Consider the following 19,424-nt stretch of genomic DNA (forward strand, 5'->3'; position numbering starts at 1 on the left):
ATATATCAATAATTATTTTAAATGTAAATGGACCAGGGATCCCTGGGTGGCTCAGCAGTTTAGTGTGTGCTTTTGGCCCAGGATGCGATCCTGGAGTCCCAGGATCGAGTCCCACATCGGGCTCCTGGCATGGAGCCTGCTTCTCCCTCCTCCTGTGTCTCTTCCTCTCTCTCTCTCTATGTCTATCATAAATAAATAAATAAATAAATAAATAAATAAATAAATAAATAAATCTTTAAAAAAAATAAAAATAAATAAATGTAAATGGACCAAATGCTCCAATCAAGACACAGAGTGATTGAATGTATTTTTAAAAAAAGGTCCAACTATCTGCTGCCTCCAAGAGTCTCACTTCAGATACAGAAATGTGAGACTGAAAGTGAAAGGATGCAAAAAGATGTTTTCTACAAGTGGAAACCAAAAGAAAGCTGGAAACCAAAAGAAAGCTGGGGAAACCAAAAGTTGTTTAATGCAGGTGGAAACCAAAAGAAAGAAACAAAATAAAAACAAAAATAGACATTACATAATGATAATGGGTCAATCCAGCAAGAAGATATAACATTTATATATATGTATTTATATGTTCCCCCAACAAAGGAGCACCTATATATACAAAGCAAATACTAATAGACCTAAAGGGAGATACTGAAAGTAATACGATAATGGTAGAGGACTTTAATACTCTACTCACATCAATGGGCAGATATCAAGACAGAAAATCAGTAAAGAAACATTAGTCTTAAACCACAATAGACAAATGCAGAACATTCCATTCAAAAGCAGCAGAATACATTTTTCTTGAGTGCACATGGAATATTCTCTAGTATGGATCATATGTTACATCAAACGACTAGATCATACAGACAAAAAATTAATAAGGAAACAATGTCTTTGAATGACACATTGGACCAGATGAACATAACAGATATATATACACATTTCATCCAAAAACAACAGAATACACATTATTTTCCAATATATAGGGAACACTCTCCAGAACAGATCGCATATTGGGCCATAAAACATGCCTCAATAAATTTAAGAAGAATGAAATCATACCATGCATCTCTTCCTACCACAATGGTATGAAACTAAAAATAAATCTCACGCACACACACACACACACACACACAAAACTAGAAAAAAAAACAAAGACAAATGGAGATTAACCAACATGATACTAAAAAATCAATGAAGCAATCAAAGAGAAAATTTTTTTAAAAATACAGAGACAAATTAAAATAAAAACACAATGGTCCAAAGTCTTTAGTCATAGCAAAAGTGGTTCAAAGAAGGAAGCTTATAGCAATACAGGCCTACCTCAAGAAGCAAGAAAAACTCAAACAATCTCACCTTATGCCTAAAGGAACTAGAAAAAGAACAAAGCCTAAAATGAGTAGAAGAAGGAAATAATAAAGATCAGAGCAAAAATATATGACACAGAGACAAAAAAAAATCAATGCAATCAAGAGCTGGTTCTTTTGAAAACATAAACAAAATTGACACACCCTTAGACTCATCAAGAAGTGATGAGAAAGGACCCAAATAAAACCAAAAATAAGAGAGGAAGAGTAATGACTGCTACCAGAAATACAAATGCTTATAACAAAATAGTATAAAAAAGCTTATGCCAATAAACTGAATGAACTAGAAGAAATGGATAAATTCCTAGAAACATACAAGCTTCCAAACCAGAGAGGAATAGAAAATTTACACAGACCAATTACAAGTAACAAAATTGAATTGGTAATCAAAAAAATTACCAAAAAATAAAAGTCCAGGACTAGATGAACTCATAAGTAAATTCTGCCAGATATTAAAGAAGAGTTAATACCTATTCTCCCCAAACTATTACAAAACCTAGAAGAGGAGGGAAAGCTTCCATATATATTCTACTAGGCCAGCATTACCCTGAATCCAAAATCACACAAAGACACCACAAAAAAAGAAAGCCACAGGCCGATATCCCTGATGAACATAGATGCAAAACTCTCAATAAAATATCAACAATCCGCATAACACAATACATTACAAAGAACACTCACCATGTTCAGGTGGGATTAATTCCTGGGATGCAAGGATGGTTCAATATTTGCAAATCAATCAACATCATACATTACACCAACGAAATGAAGTGTAAAAATCATATGATCATCTCAATAGATGTAGAAACATCATTTGACAAAATTCAACAACCATTCATGATAAAGACCCTCAACAAAATGGTATTAGAAGGAAGTTACCTCGACATAATAAAAGCTAATATGAAAAACAGTTAACATTATCCTCAATGGTGAGAAACTGAGAGCTTTGCCTCTAAGGTCAGGAGCAAGAAAAGGATGTCCACTCTTGCCATTTTTATTCAGTATGCATAGTACTGAAAGTTCTAGCCACAACAATCAGACAACAAAAAAGAAATAAGAAAGAACCACATTGGTAAAGAAGTTAAACTGTCACTATTGCAATGCTGAGAAGTGCATTTTAGATATCAACTGCCACATACTAAGTTCCCTTGGCTTGAGCAATAGCCTATAGGCAGTCACAATGTCAGCTTGAAGTAATTCCCATTAGGGGCTGGAGGTAAAGGTGAGCCTAAGTGCACATAAATGATACACCTAAACCAATAATACATTAGGTAGTATAGGTCATAACAATGGAGATTTATAAGAACACAAAAGTACCTATACACAGTCAAGCCCTGGGTAAGGGCCTTGGTGAGACTAAAATCATAAACTATTATCTCTTTCCCCTCATCCTGGTACCAAGGATTGTGAGGATTGCAGTCATCTGTGAATCAGCATCTGAAAGGCACAAGAAGTTCTTCCCCACATCCCCACTGAACCCTGACCTTGGCATAAGAACTCCAATCCTCTTAAGGATCTGAGGGATCTCAGCCTAACCCCTATTCCTGCCTATCTGTAAAGCTAAGAGTTCTGAGTAAAAGTTTTTGGAACTGTCCAATTCATCTCAGACTCACTGGGAGAGAAAGAGAGAGTGGTATTTGTTTCGGTCACAGACACATCATAATGTGGACCCTAATAGAACTGCCCATAAAGATCCCCATGGCCCAGTACCTGATCATGAGTTCCTTTGTAGGGCAATCAATCTCCTCTTTTGAGTCTCATTATAGAGTAATCAAATCCTGAGCTCTTTTGTGGAAGGCTCCTGTCCAAGTTGCTCAGGAAAGGATGTTCAGTTACCACTCCTTCATTGCTTTTTCTGTTGCTCACGTGCAAACAGTGATGGAGTAGCATAAAGAGACCCTGGCAGAGGAAGTCAGAAAAAGAGCAGAAAGACAAAGAGGCAGAGAGAAACTGAGACCAGATGATAGACCCTAGAAGAGAGACCACAATTGCCCTTTTCTGAGGAGCTGACAATGGGATTGCTATTGAGTGATCTGAGACAATAGTCCTTGCTCCCCATGAAGCTAGCTAATAGAATGTGAGACTTCCCACACTTGCCCACACATCTTCACCATAAAACCCTACTAACTAAAGGAACCAATGATGTTTGCCTTCCTCACAACTAACACTGTGAAGCATAAATACTTTGACAGTCTAGAGTTTGGGGAGGACATGCTGATGAGAGGACAGTTCCTGCAAAATTTTGTATGCAAAGTTAATAAACTGGAACTTGACCCTGTAGGAGACAGGAAGTCCCTGAAGAGCTTTATGCCAGAATGACATAAACAGATTAATGTTTAGAAAAATCACTGTGTGAACTGTAGAGATTAGGCTGAACAGCTAAGTGGAAGGAGAGAACATTAGAACATATTAATTTTTTAACACTTGGTATCCCCGTGTGACTTCATTTTTTTCTGCTCTTTTCTCACTGAGTTTGTATCTGCCCAAAGTAAACTGGGTACTAATGGTTACAGTAAATGTGAGCAGCTATAGTCATCTTGATAAATCCAAAGAAGACATCTGTTTAATTCTTAATTGTAGGGCTTCTCCTATAATTTCTCTTGACCTAAGCAGAAAAAGTCAGACTATGCATGAATAAATATATAAGTGAGAAGCCTATAAGACAAAAATTTAAACCAAAGCAGTGTTAGTCACAAAAAAGTTTCAATTATGGCATAAAAAACTCTGGAAACAAAGTCCCCAGTGATACAGTAATAACCTTTCATGTGCTTTCCCCTTTAATGTAGTATATTAGAATGCAGAAATGTATCATTTGTACAACGGTTCCCAAGGACAGATATTTCTAGTTTCCTAAGTCTATATAATGATTGAGTTTAAATACATTGGAGGATCTTTAATTCAGTTATGTTTAAGGTTTCCCTTTCATTCTCACTAACAGTTCTAGTTTATAAGTTCATACCCTTTCAGTTGCTAATCATTGGTGGAAATTTTGAGAAAGATATTCAAATGTTCAATCTAAATAGTCATGCCCTAGGATGAAGCCAACTAAAATAAACCAGGGAATTTTCTGAAAAGACTTCAAAGAAATTACAACCAGCTGTTTTCCTTCCACCATCAATTTATTTCCTCTGAAAACTGAATAAGAGGAAACAGCCTGTGATAGAAAAGACTGGTTTAAATACATGTAAGGAATCACTGATAGTAAGACTTGTTAAAAAAAAAAAAAAAAAAGTCAGCTGAAAGGCAGAGAGAAGAAAACTAACATATGTAAAACACCTTAAAAAATTGCTCACTTACAAATATATTGACTCTCCTAGAATTTGAGAGACTCTATAAATATTTCCCCCTTTCTTGACCAAAGGTCAGAAACCATTAAAAAGCCAACAATTTCATTGCATCTGAATCTTTGGGGTAAATCCCCAACAGTGCAATTGCTGGGTCGTAAGGCAGGTCTATTTTTAACTCTTTGAGGAACCTCCACACAGTTTTCCAGAGTGGCTGCACCAGTTCACATTCCCACCAACAGTGCAAGAGGGTTCCCTTTGCTCCGCATCCTCTCCAACATTTGTGGTTTCCTGCTTTGTTAATTTTCCCCATTCTCACTGGTGTGAGGTGGTATCTCATTGTGGTTTTGATTTGTATTTCCCTGATGGCAAGTGATGCAGAGCATTTTCTCATGTGCGTGTTGGCCATGTCTATGTCTTCCTCTGTGAGATGTCTCTTCATGTCTTTTGGCCACTTCATGATTGGATTGTTTGTTTCTTTGGTGTTGAGTTTAATAAGTTCTTTATAGATGCAATGAAACTCCGGGACACCTGCACCCCGATGTTTCTAGCAGCAATGTCCACAATAGCCAAACTGCGGAAGGAGCCTCGGTGTCCATCGAAAGATGAATGGATAAAGAAGATGTGGTTTATGTATACAATGGAATATTACTCAGCCATTAGAAACGACAAATACCCACCATTTGCTTCAACATGGATAGAACTGGAGGGTATTATGCTGAGTGAAGTAAGCCAATCGGAGAAGGACAAACAGTGTATGTTCTCATTCATTTGGGGAATATAAATAATAGTGAAAGAGAATATAAGGGAAGGGAGAAGAAATGTGTGGGAAATATCAGAAAGGGAGACAGAACATAAAGACTCCTAACTCTGGGAAATGAACTAGGGGTGGTCGGAGGGGAGGAGGGCGGGGGGTGGGGGTGAATGGGTGACGGGCACTGAGGAGGACACTTGACGGGATGAGCACTGGGTGTTATTCTGTATGTTGGTAAATTGAACACCAATAAAAAATTAATTTATTAAAAAAAAAGGTCTAAAAAATAAATAAATAAAAAGCCAACAGTTAAGAGGCGCCTTGGTAACTCAGTCACTCAAACATCTGCATTCAGCTCAGGTAATGATCTCAGGGTCCTGGTATTATGTAGCTTGGGTGGAGAGTCTGCTTCTCCCTCTCCCTCTGCCCCTCCCCACCACTAGTGCGTGCTATCTTTCTCCCTCTCTCTCAATGAAATAAATAAAATCTTAAAAAAGAAAAAAAGCAAACAGTTAAGACAGAAAAGGCTACATGAGAAAATACGGCTAGGTGTTGTTGAGCCATAGAATTAGTCAGACTGACCCACAGTCAAGGATAGGAGGGAAGAATGGGTTTACTTAAGCATCCCCAGTTCCTCACTGGAATTCAACCATCATAAACCACTCCTTCCCTGGAGAGATGCTTGGGGCAGGGAAAAGCCATATGTTAATAAAGTTCCTTTCACTTGGAAGGATTTCTTCCAGCAAGGAATGTGTCCTCCTGCCCCCAACACCAATGGTGTTCTAAATTCTTTCAATGTATTAACTCTTAATTCTGATACCTATGAAGTTGGTATTATTTTTTATCCTCATTTACCCCACAAATTTTGGAACTGAGGTATAAAGACATTCTGCAACTTGCTCATGGCCACAATAGCTAGCAAGCAGACGGCTAGGATAACATCCAGGCAGCAAGTCTGTCTCCAGAGCTTCCTATCTCAGCTCTATTTTTTCTCTAAGGGCAGCATCTTAGTATTCATGTTCATTTGGCCCCATCAGGTACTCGGAGTATCCACTCCTTTCCATAGGCAGGCTGGTTAGCATGCCCATTTTGGCTTTCAAGTCCAAGACAGCCTCTTCTTACCACACAATAGGTATTCAGGAGATATCCTCTATGGTTGCTAAAGCTCAGCCTGTATGTGTCTCTCCCACAATAACTGGGTGAAGTACTTTGTGAATAAGGAGAAGTTCTTACTCAAATGATGACACTGGCTAGCTATTTAGGATTGTGCTACAACAGGCCTCTAAACATTTGAACAGTAGCCACAGCAGAAATTCTTGTTGATCACTTGCCAGTACCTCCTAAGGCGACACCCCATTCTTGGAACTCTCTTAGCTTGTAGGCCCCTGGCAAGTAGAGTCCTTCTTCCTCCTGCCTTTCTTCCATTCCTTTCCAAGCATCTCCACTTCTGCTTTCTTCATGGTTTTATTTCCATATTTCTTTTCTTTTCTCTCATAACACTGACCTTGATATCTGATTTGGAAAGTCTGTGATCTCCTATTTAAAATTGCTTCCAAGGTACGCCTGAGTGGCTCAGCAGTTGAGCGTCTGCCTTTGGCCCAGGTCCTGATCTCAGGTCTGGGGATCAAGTTCCGCATCAGGTTCCCTGCAAGGAATCTGCTTCTCCCTCTGCCTACATCTCTGCTTCTCTCTGTGTGTCTCTCATGAATAAATAAATAAAATCTTTAATAAAATAAAATAGCTTCCAATAATAATTGCAATAGAAAACCTGACTTCCCCTCTCTTAGGTAGACAGAATTCCTCTTTAGAAACACAGTATCTAGTTCTTACTCCTTGGATCCAAAGATAAAGTTTCAAATTCCATTAAGGGAAGGTGATTTTGCTCTTTAGCCCAAAAACGAATCTGCTTGTCACATAGGAAAATTCAGTAAATTATAATGATGCTATCTAGAATTTAGTAAAGTTGAGAGTTATCAATAATATTCCATAAATATCCCATAATCTGATAGGTTTAATAATATTTATGAAAACCAAAGAACTGGGGATCTCTGGGTGGCTCAGCAGTTTAGCGCCTGCCTTCGGCCCAGGGCATGATCCTGGAGTCCTCGGATCGAGACCCACATGGGGCTCCCTGCATGGAGCCTGCTTCTCCCTCTGATTGTATCTCTGCCTCTCTCTGTCTGTGTCTTTCATGAATAAATAAATAAAATCTTAAAAAAAAAAAACAAAGAACTATATCACCCATTAGTTATCTCTAAACCCTCAGCACCTAGGATGTACGTTTCTGAAATATTTTCCCACAATACGGACTAGGTAAAGGTACATATGATTCAGAGTCAGGTAGACTCCCCAGAGCATCCAGTGGCCTATCTACTGCCAAAGTCACTATCATGGAAACCGGTAGAGAGAACCCTGCTTCAGCCTGAAAGCCAGAAACCACTTATTGACTATGCCTATCTTTACCTACCCACCCCAAAGAATACTTAAAGAGAAAGCAAAGGGCAGCAAACTTTAAGCTCCAAGCCTATCCATTGAACAGTTTACTGCCTCTCCTTTCAGTTCCCTTCCTCCATTTAATAGTACTACCCTGACTCTCAGGATGCTGGCCCATGACTTCTACGTATGGTATCCTGCCCTTGAGAACTGAACCAGGCCAATAGTAGATTTTGGCCCATTCTTAATCACTTCAGTTTAATTTGACACACAGGAAAAGATTCTCTTTCCTCTTTCTTCACAGTTGCTAACCAAGTCTCATTCTACAGATACAAAATTCAAACTTTCCCATTGATGAATTTGATTAGGCTGTCATTTATCAGTGGCCAAAGATCACATTTTGGCTCTTGGAAATGATATAGCTAGATGACTTACGGAGTTTTCTATAGAGTTATCCATGTCTGCTGGAATTTAGGAGAGGCCAGTGGTAGGGAGAGTAGAGAGAGGAGATTCTCAGTGAATAGAGCTGCTATGGTCTGAATGTTTATGTGTCCACCTCACCTAAACCTAATACTGAAATATTGAAACCTAATCCCCAGTGTAAGAGCATTTGGATATGGAGACTTTAGGAGGAGGTTAGCTTATGAGAGCAGAGCCCTCATAAATGACATCAGTGCTGTTATAATAGAAGCCCAACAGAGCCCACCATGTAAAGATACAATGAGAAGTCTGAAACCCTGAAGAGGGTCCTCACTTGACCATGCTAGCACCCTGACTTAGACCTCCAGCCTCCAGAAGGATGAGAAACACATTTCTATCGTTTATAAGCAGCCCAGTGTATGGTATTTTGTTATGGGAGTTCAAAAGGACTAAGACAAGAACACAGCAACATGTAGATAAAAACTATGGGTGTGGGAAGCATTCTGAGGTTTCTCTGAAAGACCCAGTGTGACGGATTCCAGGTCACCTTGTATGGTCTCTTATAGCAATCCTAAAACAGGTTTTTAACATTAATAATCATATATACATGATTTTGCTTCAGGTAGGATTTGGCCTTTTTAGTCTTTAAATTTCTGCTTAAAGCTGTATCTCCCAAAAAGGATACTCATTGGTTCACATAGCCGCCAATGTAGGTACACTTTCACCTTGATTCTCCTCATTCTTACAATTATCACTTTATGTCACCTGTTTGGGTCACTGCTTATTTAAGCACTAAATGATCTCTTTAAAAAGGATTTCTTAACCACAGCACTGTTGACAACTGGGGACAGATAATTCTTTGTTGTAAGGGACTGTCCTGTGCATTATAAGATATTTAGTAATATCTTTAGTCTCTACTCCCTAGATGCCAGTAACAACACTTCCTACCACCCTCTCTCCTCTATCCCAATTATGACACCCAAAAATGTTTCCATACATTGTGAAATGTCTAGGGAGAACAGACGAATAGAGGAAGGGGGAAAAATCACCTCTCCCTCCCAAACCCAGTTGAGGACCACTGCTTTAGACCAAATTGTATATACACACTAGGCAAGGTTCATTTGCTCTGACACAGGTACCTGGGGATTCCCAGATACTTCTTTTTCTCAAAAAAAAAAAAAACTTCAGTGAAGTTTCTTTTGATTGCCTTTATAAACTGCCTATTTATATACTTGCCCAATTTTCTAGTATATTAGTTTCCCCAATGGCAATATCTTGAAAAATCAAACCTTAAATCTATATTTTTAAACATATGAATAAGCCCAAAACGGCTGCTTCTGGGCAAAGGAAGTCTCTTAGCAAGTATTTAAGAAGACATCCGCTGGAGTCTTTGTCATCCTTCAGCTATTGGTCTCTCTGGCTGCTTTCTTCATCCATAAAATGAGAAGAAGGACTCAATCATAATTCATAATAAATTAAATGAATACTGAGGAGAAGTACAAAAAAATAGGCCATGAGGGAGACAGCCCTTTGGAAATAACAAGGTTGTCCATGATTAATAAAGGAAACAGTGAGCACAAATGGCCTTCCATGAAAATGCTCAGAGGTTTAAATACAAAATATCAATTATAAAGCTTTCAGGGGAAAATACAGAAAATACCTTTAGAATCTCAGAGTAGGAAGTGATTTCTTAAAAAAACACAACAACAAAACATATAAATTAAACTATATAGATTTGATTACCTCAAAGATTTCTATTAAATATAGGTCATCAATGAAAACTCATCAGACCAGTTGGGGAAAGTTGTCTGTGACATCAGAAGCTGACGTGGGATTTGTATTGAAAATATACTAAAGAGGGCACCTGGATGGCTCAGTCTGTTAAGCATCTGCCTCCAGCTGAGGTTCTGATCCCGGGATCCTGGGATCAAGCCCTGCATCAGACTCCCTACTCGGCAGGGAGCCTGCTTCTCCCTCTCCTGCTCCCCTTGCTTGTGCTCTCTCTCTCTGTCAAATAAATAAATAAAATCATTTAAAATATATACTAAAGTATCTTTCAGTCCAGCAAGAAAAAGCAAGAGTCAGCAGACAAAAGGACAAAGTACATGAATACACGATGCATGAAAGAAAAAACAAAATCCCCAGGAAGACACAATTAGCCTCACTAGTATTTAGTGAAATACAAATTCTACTTACACAATTAGTAAATTAGATGTTACCAAGTGCCACTCGTTCATGTGAAGAAAATTCAACTTGGTAGTTTTGTCCAGAGGTTATCTGATCTCCCTCATGGTTATTTTCAACACTCTGGTTAGAGGAAGAGCAAAGAATGTACATGGGAAGATGAAATAAATGTCCACTCTAGTTTAAACTTAGTCTGATCTAAACATCAGTCTAACTGTTTCTTTAGCTAGTGCACTCTCTCTTGGACAAACATGCTCAGTCTCTCAGAAAACCTTTTTTTCCCCTTGCTTGGTTCTCTATATTGTAGTAGGGACATCTGGGGGAGGGCTATGAAGTGTATTACCTTCAGTAGTCCCCTACTTCCTCTGATCTTGGGGCAATGCCCTTTTCTACCCTGGTGCTGCTTGCCTTTGGCATTCATGGCAATAGACTGTTCCTGAAGCTACTCATTTTCTATCTGTTTGTTAAAGTCCACACTCGCACTGCCTGGTTGACTCAGCCTTGCCTCAGCCCCCACAAATGCTAATTACTGTTTAAAGTCAACTAAGACCCCCACTTATCTGCAGTCTGGGCAGTTTATTATCTCCCCTTTGGGCATCCACTTTGCCCCTGCTAAGGTGAGCCTCTCTGGCAAGCTCAACCCAGCCAGACTCTCCTAAGAGCCATCTATGTCTCTAGAAAACCAGAGTCCCTTTGCTTCCCTGTAGTATAACCCAGTCAGTTTGGCTCCACCCAAAGGCCATCACTTCCCAGAATTCTAAATGGGTATCATGGTGGATGTGCGGGAGGTAGGTCTGGAAGCAGCGTGGGGGTCAAAGAAAGCTTCCTCCTCTTTTGTTCCATCCACTCAATTAATATACCGGGGTTTTTTTTGTTTTTTTTTTTTTTCAAGTCCAAAGCTTGGAGAGTAGAAAATCAAAACATATATCTGCCTGATAAGCCTCTCCTCTTTTTCCCCCCAATTCTTTCATTATGGGAAGGAAGCAAGTTGCTTTTTTGTTTTACCTTCTGTGTGTCATTCCCACCTTCTCCCACTGGGCAGAGGCTTCACTACTTTACTGCCATAGGCAGAATAATATCATCTCTGTATGGAAGTGAAATTCTGTGAGCCTGTATTCTCCAGGCTTTGTGGCTGATCATCCAAAGGAAAGAAAACAAAATTTTTAAAAGCCTGCCTTCAGAGAGTAATCTAACTTGCAAGGCTACTTGCTTGTTGCAATATCCTATTCTGGGTGTCAGAGGCTGCCTATTTCTTTAATCATCCTTCAAGTAGAAGGGTACTTCAGGCCAACAAGGGCAAAAGGCAAGAATGAAAACCACATTATAGATATACATTTTAGCCAGTATTTGGTTATTTATTTACATGTTAAAGGATAGTAAAATATTATCATTCCTTTAGTGCTTTTCTAAAGAATGCCATTAATCCATACTATATCCCAGACAATTCAACTTGCTCAACTGCACTCATGATTTGATTAGTTTTTAAATAAGTGATAGAGGTAAGTTATGAATTTAAGATTTTTTTACAAATGAAAACTTAAGCAAAGTGTCCAATATCAATAGATGTTCTCTTTTGGTTCCAAAATTCTGTAAATCCAGTGTACTTGGGGATTTGCCTAGCAATATTTTTCCTATTCTTATATAGGTCTTCATAGTTTTCAAGTTCAAAAATTTCTTTTAACAGCCTCCCTTCCCCCCCCCCACCAAAAAAAACACCTACTTCTCATTTTAGTTCTGGTTTCACAGAACTTTACTTTTAATTCCTCACTCTTATTTTTCATGTCTGAAGGACATAGAGAAAAAATATATATAACTTTTAAAATGTGCTTTATATTCCATACTGTCCATCCAAACGCAATTGTTTAGGAACAATCTATATACTTCAAATAACCACAGGATCACAATATACTAATACTAGTATATATCACAATATACTAATACTAGTATATACTAATACATCATAATATTGGAGCAAAAAAAGTGTTTATTATATACTTTCCACCATAGAGCAGAAGTCCATCAGTTCCTCTCACAGCCAGTGTGATAAGCTGAATGTGCCTTAGACTAGGAACAAAAAGGTTTGAGTTTAGTCTCTCAAATTCAAGTTTCCAAAATGGCCGGTTAAATGTCACTATGTCCACAGGCATCTCAACATTGCACTCATTATCTATTCTCCAAACATAATCTTTCTTCTTTGAGGATTATTCTGGTTAATCATTTTCCTGTAGCTAAGACATTTAGGATATTTTCAATCAAATTCTTTCAAAACCAGTCATCCATTCATCATCAAGTTCTCTAAATCATCCTATATAATGGCTCTGAAAACTGCCTTTTCTACTCATTCTCACAGTCACTGCCTTAGTATAATGCCATTTCCTCACCACCTAAATTATGGCAAAAGCTTCCTAATTAGGCTCTGTTACACTGTTTCATACCCTTTCTAATTCACTATCTGTTGCCAGACTGTCTATGCTGATGAAAACTTCAATTCACAAAACATACTGTTGCCAGAGCATCTTCAAATATACTTCTTTGGATACATCTGATCATGCTATTCTCCTCTTTAATACCTTGAATAGCTCAACATTCGCTTCAGTTTTTTTTTCACCCATCCAATTCTTGCCTGTAGAGTAAAATATAATGTCCTTAGCATGTCATCCAAAGCCCTTATGACTCTTATATCATTCTAGCACGAGAACACCACCAATACCCACCTATATTAGTTTCCTGGAGCTGCTGTAACAAAGTACCATACACTGAGTGGATTAAACAGAAATATATTGTCTCATAGATCTGGAAGCCAAAAGTCTGAAATCAAGGAGTCAGTAAGGATATACTCCCGCTGAAGATACTTAGGAAAGCTTCTTCTTTGCCTCTTCTAGTTTCTGGTACCCCTGGAAGTTCCTTGGCTTATGACTGCATAACCTCAATCTCTGCCTGTCTTCACATGTTTCCTTTGTGTCTCTTCATATCATCTCCCCTCTGCCAGTCATACTGGGTTAGGGCCCACCCTAAGGACCATATTTTTACTTGATTATCTGTGTAAAAACCCTAACTTCAAATAAGGTCATACTCTAAAGTACTAGGCATTAGAACTCCAATATATCTTTTTTAAGGAAACACAATTCAACTCATAATAGCACATGAACAGGGAAAACTCTTACATCTCCTGGCCTTTGTTCATGCTATATGCCTGACATGATGCTGGTCTTCCCTGCTCAGCCTCCTCAAAAACATCCTCTTTTCCTGTACCATCGCTCCACCTGAATCTTCTGTTCCTACTTCTGAGGAAGGTGATCACACTGTCATTCTATGGTCAGGGAGTCCACAGTCTCATGATCTATATTTCTGCTCAGCCAAATCATTGAAAATCTCCAAAGTTCCTTGAGCATCTGCTCAGACAAATCATTGAGCATCTCCAAAGGTACAGAGGCTCTCAGAAGGAGGAGAACGGCCAATACAAAACATGGATATGTAGATACAGGATGAGGTCTTAAAATGTGGTGGGAGTAGAAGTAAAAGTCAAGAAAACAACCTGCATGGTGTGTGATGTGAAGTGTGTGTGTGCACATGCACACAAGTTTAAATGCCACAAGGCTTTCAAGGAATAACATCAATACTGATGATGATAACAGAAGCTAGAGAAGTCACAAAGTTAAAAGATGTAACATAAAAATACTTTGACATTATAAAAGTAACAGAAATTACAGTAGCCTTTATGAACATCTTACCTTTCATTTATTCCAAATTACCATACAGTGCAATGTCATCATATTTATTAGTAAATGTGCTGAGCTATTTTTGTAGGAAGTTTTTTTTCTGGTTTTAGAGATTATAATCTATAGGTATGGTTAGCATTTATATCTTGTGCTCATGTAAGCTATTAGCTTAAAAAGATTAAAAGAATTATTGTTTTAAGAAAGGGAGCCAGGGATGAGATAAATTAACCATTAATACCTCCTTTCTTCTTCACCTTGTCATCCTTAGACACTTGTACTTCCTACCCCCTAGTTTGCTCTGGACCTGTCCTGTTCCAGTTGTTGAGAACCCAGGTTGCCCCAGAAAACAAGTAGGAGGACAGAAGTTCTCCAAACAGACTCTGTTATAAAGACCAGCTGGGGCTACTGCTTGTCTCAGTCTGGGGGATTCACAGCAGGTAGGGGGTTCGTTGCCAGCCTAACCTGAAATGCAGCGAAGCAGAATCCTGGCAGGGCTCAGAAATGTTCCAACCTCTTCATCTTCAGGAAACAGGCTGTTCCTAGGAGCACAACCCAGCACAAAAGCTACTTTGAAGAATCTTCTTAGCTTTTTGTTTATCCTCCTCACTTTTAGGAAAACCACAACCCTTGCAGGGCTGAAGCTGTACCATCTGAAGGAAGATGTATATATAAATGCAATTTGTGCTATTGTAAGCTAGGGAAAAATGGAAATCACACCAGGCAAAGAGGCTGCCTGCCAGTTAGTAGGCTTGTTTTGTCTTAGTTTGTGAGTACTACTACCCATAGTACTAAGATACTAAGAAAGTTTGTGACAGCTAAAAAGAAAAGCTTTGGCATTTTAAGGGATGTTTGAATGAGGTATGCTATTCCATTATTTTCTTTCTTTTCATTATAGTTTTCATGACTTGAGACATAGTGTGAGCCTTTAAAAAACCTGATGAATGATTTAGGTAAACACAAAACTAAAATTAGCACACTGTTCATCTGCAATGAAAAATAGTATAAAGCTTGCACTTATTATTTTTCTTTATTCAAGCCTTCAATGAATCTTTTAAATATTTTAGAGTTCTTGGTACAATATAAAGGCATACAAAAATTTCATACAATTTTCTTCCTTTGTTAAAACTTTTAGACTCATTTCCCCTTCTAAAAGGGTATTTTTACAAATAGAAACAAATGAACAGAGAGGGAGGCAAATCATAAGAGACTCTTAACTACAGGGAAAAAGCTGAGGATTGCTGGAGAAGGGGTGGAGGGGATGGGGTAATTGGTGAAGGGTATTAAGGAGGACACTTCAAGTAAAAGCATTGGATGTTGTATGCAACTGGTGAATCAGCAAATTCTACCTGTGAAACTAAGAATACAGTATATGCTAATTAAATTGAATTCAAATAAAAAGGTTTTTAAAAGAAACAAATGAAGCTAAACTGTATCAAAATGATTTTTTAAAAACCCACATATAATAATTTCAAAGACTAGAAAATTATAAAGAAAATAATTATACCAGCAGAAATCATTAGCATTACTATGTTAATGTATTTCCTTATAGTTTTTTCATACATAAATAGTATTTTTACAATTTCAGATATTTTATATTCCTTTTTTTAAACATCTTTTGTGAACTATCAGGTATATGGAAGAATGCATAAAACAACTGTGTGGCTAACAGATAAAAAGGGACACACTCATAACCACCATCCTGTGGGAGCATCACTGGGACTGCAGAAGCCCACAACCAATGTCACTTCATGCTGGGTCTTTGTACCAAGAAACTTTTGCTTATAATTTTATTATCTAGGTTTCCTGATGGCATGAAGAAAAGAGCATTGATGTCAGTACAAATATTCTATTCCCCATGAGATTTTTTTCTTGTCTCATTGTGAATTATTAAGTTATCACATTAGTTTTAGATATCAGTGTTTTGAACTTGGCTTGCCAAATTTCATTTCCAAGTCTGAAAGATAAAGACCACAATTTGGCATGAGATAAAATCACTAAGTTAATTATGAGGCTGATAGAACATGAGCTTGCTGGCATTCCCAGGGCAACACGTGCTCTATCTTACCCCTGGCCTAGTATGCACATGCCTTTTCCACAGACATTTTGCTATTTTAATTTTGGAACACATTATTTGTCTAAAAAATAAACTAAAATTGCACAAGAACACCCTAAAGGAAAATATGATTGCCCAGCACTTTGCCTAACTAGTCTTTAATCTTAATTTTGAAAGTGTTCTTGAAGTTATGCTCTAAGCCCATGACTGAGGGTTTACTACAGAGTCTATCTAGGACTCAGAGAACTATGGAAGATATACAGTAGATGCATAAATGGCCTCTTCCTCCTTCCTTGCCCTGCTTTAGGAAAGTTGGCCTCTTGTTACTATATCTAATCACCCAGATATGTCTGCTGGGTATCCTACATGCTCAAAATGCTGAACCCTTTCTCAACAAAACAAGATCATATCTACACAATCTCTTTGCTGAGGCTTTGACCAAATTGAAAGGAGGAGAGGGAAGATAGAAAACTTACTAGAAGAAGTAACAATAATTAGAATAAGAACAAACTGAGATATAATGAAAACACAACTTTCTTGGTCTTCCATTTAATGAGGCAAACATTTCACTTGCCAATGGATTAAAAAAAATCACAGGACTCCATGATATTCTTTTCACTTCACACACAAAATAATTCTCTGGTCACCTGAAGGTATTACAGAAATGTAATCTGTTTAGTCCAAGATATTATGCTTTAATGGTTGTTGAAAGGTAAGATATTCTCCTGACTGTCTGAGAGCTCTTATGTGTAAGGCTCTCTACTATGTGATAAGATACAAAATTAAGTATGGTATCTTCCTTTTCTTGGAAGCATTTACAATCTTTGGTGGATGGAAGTATTGGAAGGAGGAGTCAAGATGTATATAAATAATCAAATAATCAAATAATCAAATACAATCTATCCTAAAAGGATAATGAACAGTATACCCTAGGAGCATTATGGACAGAACAAATTATTTTCAAGGATAAGGTTATCTTCAGTAACTTCTCCACAATTAAATCATTTTCAATTATATGCTTCCTTGGAATGAAGGGAAAAAAGGATTGTCCTATATATAGAGAAATCAAAATTAGAGTTTACTTATAAAACAAGTGGAAATCTATTATTCTTTCAGTTATACAGAAATACATTAAAAGTTATGAAACTCAATTCCTCATTTAAATATTAAACCAATAGACATTCTTTTAAAGCTAGTTTTTAAAGGAGGCTATGTAGTAAAATGGAAATCATCTCCTTAGTAAGATTGTACTTAGAAGTCAACTTCTCTGGGATAATGCATATCCTGACCCTGTAGAGTTATGCTCTTATAGCACACTTATTACTGTAAGTAAGTACTGTGTACTACTTATTACACAACACTGTAAAACTGCCTTCTGATTGGCCTCACACATTACAAGACCCCTGATGTAAGAGATTCTGACACAAACTCTTGTACATAGTAAGCATCCAGCAAAGGGTTTTTAAATGACTGGATCGACCAATGATTTACTTCTCTTTGCATTTCTAAATGCCACAGTTCCTCAACTTTGATAAACCCCTCTCTAAAATAGTCTCTTAAAAATGCTCAAAGACCAAAAAGAACATGTAGAAAAAAATGTGAACATTTTTCTGACACCATGTGTCTCACTTTAAGTCCAGAGAAAATGGTCACTAAATCTGTACATGAAATAGGAGCAATAATTTATCCTTTCATTGATTTTCCCCTGAGAATTAACTATCTCAAATTCTAACATTTTTGAAAAATCCAGATTAGCCACAAATATAAATTATAAGCATGTTTTTGGGGTAGGGTCTTGTTTAGTTACGGTTTCTTCAAATTAAATGTACCAGCAATCCAATGGCAGAAAAGAAAATATATTTTCAAAATTAGATTCAACTACCATGAAAGGTTATTGGTTTAGAGTTCATATAAGTATATCTCCTAATGCAATCAATTTTTCCTAGAATGGAATGTTCCTTTCAATCTACACAGTTTTCTGTCTAATTAAGGGGAAAGTCTTTCATAATATGCCTTGAGTACATTCACTGTTCTAGTTGTTGAATTCTCTGCTTTAGGGACATCATTTGTCCTTTTTTTGGATTATCTTTATCTCTTCTTTCTAGTAAATAAGTTCTCTTTAATTGCTTTAATATTCATGTGTTTTTCTCCTACCTTTATTTTCATTACCTTGAGTATTTTATTATGAAAAAAGCATTAAGTCATATCTTTTCTGTTTGCAGTTTTTTATTAGTTATGGAACAGTGACTCTCTGTCTTCAGTGTGACTGCTATTCTGGACAACCTTTCCTTTTCATTCCAAGTCTGATTTTATGCTCTTATATTTGAGATTCTCTTGTTAAATTGATATTCTTAGTAAATTATTTAATGATGCTTTCATAGAGATGTTCCTTCTTTTCCCTGGCTTACAACTACTTTTAGAATAAATTTTCAAAATCTGTTATCTTGTCTTCAATGATGTTTTCTTTCTTTTCCTCCCATCTTTTCCATAATATATTTAATACAATTTATTTACATATACCTAGGCTGGCAAACTGGTTTTTGTTTCATTGGCATGTTTCTCACGCAAGGAAGGTGACTGAACAAAGGAATCAGCCTCTGCTGTTTGGCCTGCTAGAATCTGGATGAACTCTTCCTGACTCCCTTTCCACACTGAGCTTTCAGTTTTATTTACCAAACCTTATTGTTTGGGTTTGGAGAAAAGTTTCAGTTGGGGCTGTGTGAGTAGTCTTTGTTAGGAAGACTGACAAATAGATATTCTTTGCTCTAGTTCTCTCTACCTAATCTTGAGTTTATTTTAATCTAGTGTGAATAATTTGAAATTCAAATAATTCTCCAATTCAATGTGAATCTCTGGAAACAGCTCCATCAAGATCAGCCTGAATTTTTCCGTAACTGCATTTCACTTTTACTCTTCCATCAGCCACTTCTTTTCTTCAAAAGAGGAAGAGAGGAAAGTGGGGTTTGCAGGGGGTAGGGTTGCATTGTCTTTTGGTCCCTGATTAACAGTTCACAGTTTGGTAAGGGAACTTGACCAGATGCTCTTTAGCTCTAAATTCATCTCTTTCCTTGCCTCCCTCAGAAGATCTAGTCTAATTCTCCTCCTCTCCCTGTTTATTCCTGTATTAATAGGTATTTAGTATTTTTAGGATTCTTTCATCTTTTTTCTTACTCTTTCACCCCCAACAGCAGGCTCCAAATGTGGTAAACTCAT

The 19,424-nt window shown here is 37.4% G+C and overlaps 1 protein-coding gene across 1 annotated transcript in view; it reads right to left on the bottom strand.

Moving 5' to 3' along the window:
• Positions 1-19,424, bottom strand: part of LOC140616562 (uncharacterized) — a 417,503-nt gene that overhangs the window by 218,961 nt on the left and 179,118 nt on the right. The window contains exon 6 of the mRNA XM_072797182.1: positions 10,452-10,562. The gene's annotated coding sequence lies outside the window, so the exon portion shown is untranslated. The remainder of the gene's footprint in view (positions 1-10,451; positions 10,563-19,424) is intronic.

Source organism: Canis lupus, chromosome 24 (genome assembly GCF_048164855.1).
Source record: "Canis lupus baileyi chromosome 24, mCanLup2.hap1, whole genome shotgun sequence".
In the NCBI taxonomy this organism is placed as follows: Eukaryota; Metazoa; Chordata; class Mammalia; order Carnivora; family Canidae; genus Canis; species Canis lupus.